Source organism: Cervus elaphus, chromosome 23 (genome assembly GCF_910594005.1).
Source record: "Cervus elaphus chromosome 23, mCerEla1.1, whole genome shotgun sequence".
Classification (NCBI taxonomy): domain Eukaryota; kingdom Metazoa; phylum Chordata; class Mammalia; order Artiodactyla; family Cervidae; genus Cervus; species Cervus elaphus.
Genome location: NC_057837.1, coordinates 59,459,908 through 59,465,907, shown reverse-complemented (window position 1 = coordinate 59,465,907; position 6,000 = coordinate 59,459,908). Strand labels below are relative to the sequence as shown.

The 6,000-nt window shown below is 50.0% G+C and overlaps 1 protein-coding gene across 7 annotated transcripts in view; it reads left to right on the top strand.

The window, feature by feature from the left end:
• The first annotated feature begins 826 nt into the window (after positions 1–826).
• SNPH (syntaphilin) overlaps positions 827–6,000 on the top strand; it is a 42,953-nt gene continuing 37,779 nt past the window's right edge. For 4 of the 7 annotated variants that reach the window (XM_043883902.1, XM_043883899.1, XM_043883895.1 and 1 more), the window contains exons 1-2: positions 827–962; positions 1,201–1,310. The gene's annotated coding sequence lies outside the window, so the exon portion shown is untranslated. The remainder of the gene's footprint in view (positions 963–1,200; positions 1,311–6,000) is intronic. The other 3 variants (XM_043883901.1, XM_043883898.1, XM_043883904.1) reach the window with 2 other exon arrangements.

The following is a 6,000-nucleotide window of genomic DNA, read 5'->3' as shown; positions in this document are numbered from 1 at the left end:
TAAACAACAACTGGAAGAACTGAGGGAAGATTTGAGTAAAGGAGTTACTGATCAGATAGGGCTGGTTCTGAAGGAGGGAGCACCTTCCCATTGCACCCAGCTTCCCACACAGAGAGCAGATAAGAATCTAGGCCCAGAGAGTAAGTTACTTTATCTAAAGTTACAGGACTAGAAGTGGAAGGGCTAGGCAGAGAGTCCAGTTTTCTAGACTTTTCCCATTTGCTTTTTTCTCTTCTTCCCTGTGACAGTGGATGGAAGACAGACACAGAGGGGAAAGGTGTATAATGAACACTTATTTTAGGTTGTGATTGTTTTTATCTTTCCATCTTTCTGATGATTCACCATCTTAATACCTCAAAGAAAAACATTTTTTGTTTTCAGATATTTAAGATTCTTACTATCATTTTTCTAAGTGGTCTGAGTACTGTTTGCATTAAATACTCAGAGGTACTTGAGTGAAAATATTCTTCAAGGAATTAAGATCAAATGACTATTTAAGACCACCATGTGACAAGAAGTGAGTTTGGTATCAATATCCCATGTCACAGATGAGAAAACTGAGGCCCAGAGAGGTGACAGGACTAGTCCAGGGTCACACGACCTGTCAGTGAGCCAACATGCTCTGGCCGGGTGCCACCACCGGCTCTACGTACAGGCCGGTGTGGAGGTGGGAGAAGCCACCCCTATTCGGTGCATGCTGGCATCGCCGCTCCCGAAATCTCTTGGAGCAAGATGCTAACTATCTCTTTAAGAAGGAAAGTGAAGACGGGGCGCTTACGCAGCTGCCGGCGAGCCGCCGACTGGCTGGTCCCCTGCATCCACCTCACCCTCCCTGTCCCTCCCTCCCTCCCTCCCGGCAGCCCCAGCCCCGGCGAGCACCCAGCTAGCCGCCTCCAGCAGGGGCTCCGGAGAGCAGTTCGGCGGCCTGGGCAGGGCAGCCGAAGCCATGGAAGCCTCCGCAGGTGATGACAGGGACCTCCGGGGACCACCGCCCCAGCGGTGCCGCCGCGGCCCAAAGGGCCAAATGTGGGTGGGGGAAGGGGAGGCGCGGGGGAGCGGCCGGAGCGCCCAGCGGTCAGCCAGCCCTCCAGGCTTTTCGGGCTGCGGCGGCCAGGCAGTCAGCGGCCGGGGGACTCGACCGCCCCGGGTCCCCGCCCACGCTCACCCGCCCCTGTCTGTCTGTTTTCCCCACCGCCGCAGGTTGCTGATCTGGGCCAGGCAGCTGCTGCAGCGACTGCAGAGGCGCTGCGCCAAGCCGGGCCGGAGCGGTGAGAGCCGCCGGCGGGGCTGCGGAGGGCGAGTGGACTCAGGTGAGGAGGCCTCGGCGGAGCCGGGAGGGGGGCCGCGTGTGCTGCACCGCTGCGGGCTGCGGGCGGGGGCCGCTCGCTGCGGTAGAATCCCTCAGAGGGCACCAGCCGCGGAGGGGTTAACAGTGACTCATTCTTACCCTCCCTTCATTCCCCTACACCCTTCTAAGCGCCCCACCACCGCCACCACCTTGAAATTCACCAGTTAGAGGATGCTCGGTGGCAGCAGAGAAGATGCCCGAAGTGGGCGATTTTAGGGGATTTTAGGGACCACTCCCATTCCCATTTGTCTTCCTGTTCCAGCATTTGGCAAACATTTAAGCCTCTTTCCTTCTTGGAGGAGGAGCAAGGGTACCTGAGGGTGGCCGGAGGATGGAACCTCAAACCCAGCCCAAGGTCAAATGCCAATGACTGCTTCCTTCCCTTATTCCCCTCCTGAGAAGAATCAAGGCCCTGCGGTAGATCTGGGAAAAAATGCCCCTGACCCCTAGAGTAGGAGCTCTGAGCCTCAGTCTCCCTGGAGCTTCCTCGAGATGTGATAATTTCTCCTTCTGCTCCTTAGCCAGGAGCTGGGCTGTTGGGGACACCAACTAGCCAGGGGAGTCCCACATTCCCTCCCTCACCCCTGCAGTCTGAGGAGAGGCCTGTTTCCTCTGCCTTCCCTGTCCATCTGGAGGTGGGATGGGCTGGAGTTGCTTCCCCAAAGAAGGGGATCTCTGCAGGCAGGGTGGGGGAGAGAAGGTGCCAGAGATTGGGGTTCTCTATTTCCCTTAGCCTGCTCAGAGGCCCCAAGTAGCCATCTTAAAATTCTTTAGGCGTGGGTGTCTGTCTGCTCGTCTGTTAAATGCAGGAGTTGGATTAGATGGTCTGTACAATTTTAATATGCCATTCAAGCAGCTCTTTCATGTCAGGGGGACATCTCTATTAAAAGCAACCTAGAATTTAAACTTGGGTCTATGAAATATTTGGGGTTTCCTCAGTTGATCTCTTTAAACTCAGGACTTCTCAAGGGAAGCACTGACTATGTGGGCCTTATAGAACTGGAGGCTTCAGACCGTCCTGTATTGGCATCTCCTGTGCCATCACTGGAATTACCTTTGTCGAGTTATTTCCCTCCCCCAAGCTTCAGTTTCCTCATCTGTAAATCTGGGAAGAATTTCTCAGAGGGTTGATGTGAAGACTGAATGAGACCCATATAAAAGCACTAAAAATACTGCCTGTACCTGGCACATAGTAGGTTCTCAGGGATGTGGGACTTGGGAGGTAGACTGGAGGAAGAGGGGAGGGGTGGCTCCTCTTAGTCCTGTGTTTTCTCACCTCCCTGACCCCACCCGTCTCTTCCACATCCTTGTAGATGGTTCCCTGCCAGGGGAAAATGTGTGCTGGAGTGGGCTGGGCAGCCAGGCTGAGGGGCCTAGGAAGCAAGCAGGAGGTACAAACATTTCTGCTGCAAGGGTGCTGACATCATTCCAGCAAATGATTGTCTCAAGGAGGCACATGTAGCCCAGCACTGGGTTTGGAAAATGTTGACGTCAAAGATCAGAGTCCTTTAGGGAACAGAAGCATCAAAATCTTATGTGCTAACAGGCAGGCAGGGACCAAGCCTTCCTGTTTTCACCTGGATCCCACTCCTGCTCCCTTGCGCTCCAGGAGTCTCTCACTAGAATCTCCATGAGATACGGAGGTCAAGATTTTGGTGTCTGCATTTCCTATTCTTTATCTTCTCTCCTGCTGTCCTGTTCAGCTTTACATTCAGCCTTCCTTGTTGCAGTTTATTCCACAGATATATTCTGCCTCTTGACAGCATGATAAAGAAGACTCCCCATAAGGGTAGTGCAGGGCATTTTGCTGCTGCACCATTTGGGCCATAAGAAATTTCCCCAACTCCACTACTTCCCCATTAGTTTGTGAGCTCCTCCCAGCAGAGGCCTGGACTTTTTTCTCTCTATGTCTTCAACCTCTAGCCCATGGATAGGCATAAAGCAGGTTCTCAGTAAGTGTTGGATCAAATAAGTTTGAGGAAATTATGTCCCTAAGCCAACTAGGTTAGAGAGAAACTGCAGGAGTGTGTTGACAGTGTAGGGAAAAGCATTGTTAAGTATAGTACTGTGCCAGTTGTTGGTTGTCGTTATTATTGCTCTTACTATTGCTATTGCCAGTGGCCAACAGTTGTTTTACCTTCTCCCTGAGTCAGGCTTGAAAGAACTAGATGTGCCTTGGGGAGTGATGATGTTGACAAACAGGTGGTTCTGGCTGGTGAAAGATGAGCATAAAGAGAAGAAAATTGGGAAGAGAGTGATTCCAGCCACTTGTATTTCGGGGAAGGAGAAGATAAGGAGAATCAAACAAGTCAAAATGGACATGTAGCAAAAAATCAGGAGACCCAGGTCCCAGGTCTTGTTCTACTACCACCGCATTGAGTGATCTTGGGTCAATCATACCTCCTCTCAGCACCTCTAGTTCCCCAGGTATAAAATGAGAAGACATGATCCTGAAGCTTCCTTCTGCTTCTGACATTTTGTCAAGTGGATTTTGTTAAATAAAAATAAGACAACTATTATTACTCTCAGTATCATTTATGGAATAGCAGACCATTACCTATTTCAGATAATCCTTGTAACAGATTATATTGATGTGAAAGTGGAAGAGTCTGAGGCTTAGAGAGAGTGACCTAAGGCTACAGAGCTCCAAGTGGCAGAACTGTTATCCGAGACCTGGTCTGTCTGAGTCGAAAGGGTGAGCTCTTGCCAAGGTTTTGCTACCCTGCTTCTAGTTGCTGTGAGGTGTGTGTACACTTGTAACTGTGCCTAGGGCTTTGGAGAAGGGGAAGCTGTGAAGGATTTGTGACAAAAGATCAGGCATTTCCCCCAAGGGACTGTTGCGGGGGAACTTGCTGGGTTGACGAGTGCGTAAGTTAGTGCTGTGAAGTCTTCCTTGCAGCGTGAGCTCGGCTTTGCTGATGAGTGGCCGGTGCCCCTTTACCAAGGAGAACGGCTGGGAGTGAATGCCAGTCCTGACAGGCACACGTTTTGAGCTCCTCTTAGGTCCTGTGCTGTTTTACACAGGTTCGCTTACTCTTCAAATAATCCTATTATGTAGGCTTAGACTTTAATCTTACCCATTTTATAAGTGAGGAAGCCAGGGCGGTGAGGCAAAGGATCTTGCCCAGAGTTACACAGCTAATGTGTGATAGAACCAGAGACAGTTTAGCTGAGAGTTGAAAGAACCGCTTTTAGTCAGAGCCTTTTCACTGACAGCGTGACTTTGGGTTAGCCAGTTTCTCTCTGCATGTCCCAATGCACTGGATGCCTCTGTGACTCTAAATGGCCTAAATGCTTCCTTGTCCCAGAACAGCAGTGGAGGGGTTTCCTTGTCTGGCTAAACATAGATCAGCCTTTGTTTATTATTTATTTATCAGGCCCTAGACCAAGCACATAGGATACAGAAAAGAGTAAGAGGCGATCCCTAATTTCAAGCAGCTCACAGCTAATAGAGGGAGACAAATATCTAAGCCTGTGGGTATGGTTGGACCATCTAGGAGCTGTGATAACACTGATGTGGATGTAATGGGACAGGGAGAAAGGGATGGCCTCTCCTATTCCATGGGTCAGGAAGACTTTAGAGAGATGATGCCATTTTCTGCATTAAATTTGCATATAATAGTAATAATAATAAATGGTCTACCCAGATTAGGACGTTTCCGAGGAGTTTTTGACTCTTCACTGCAGCAACCCCAAAAGTGGCCACAATCTGAGGGACCATCCCAACTCACTCTGTGGCTCAGTTCCAAAGGGACCATCCATTTGTCTCAGGGGTACTGGAACCTTCCCTGTCATCAGAGGCCTCGAAGCAGGACTCTGAGGCTCCTCTTGGAAAGCCTGTCTAGTGCTTATAACCATCCAGTAGGCTTGGGGACTTCTTCCTCGTGTCATTATTCCATCTGTCTGGAGCACCTGACACCTGGAGAGATGAAGGCATTTACCCAAAATTACTCAGCAAGGCTGGGATCAGAACTCTGGCCTTACGGGGATTGCATTTCTGAGCCATAAGGGTATCTTTGTACATCTAGGTCACTAGGGACCTAAGGGGCTGTTTCTTCATTTGATGGGCAGCTCACACCAAGTCGAGGTTTGGTGCAGATGATATAAAGCGAAGGGCCCTTAGAGAGAGGAGGGCTGTGTTCCCAGGCTGCTTTGTACTGCTTGATGAGCAGGTATTTACGAAGTGTTTGTCATATGCTAGCACCTCTGAATTGAGGTACTGAGCCAACCAAAAGGGAACATCTGGGAAGCAGGCTGGTACAGTGGAAAGAGTGAGTGCCAAGGAGCCAGGAGACTGACCTCAGTTCTGCCTGGACTCCCTGGATGGCCTGAGGCAAGGCTCTTTGCTTTTCCACACCTGCAAAATGATAGGCAGAGGTGTTGATCTCTTTAAGCACTGACTGGTTAACAATTCAGCAACACTTTCTTCTGTTCTAGAACCACTTTAAGGGGTACAAGAGTGGATAGAATACAGATAACTGTAACCTGAGGAAGAATAAGATAAATATAACTAGAGGTATGAACACATGCTCTGTGGGTTTGCTGGAAGGAGAGGATTTGGGAAAGGCTCAGTTCAAAAGCTACCTCTTCAAAGATAGGATGAGATGTGGATCAAGGTGGGGGGTTTTTGAACCATGAGGAGTAACAGAAAC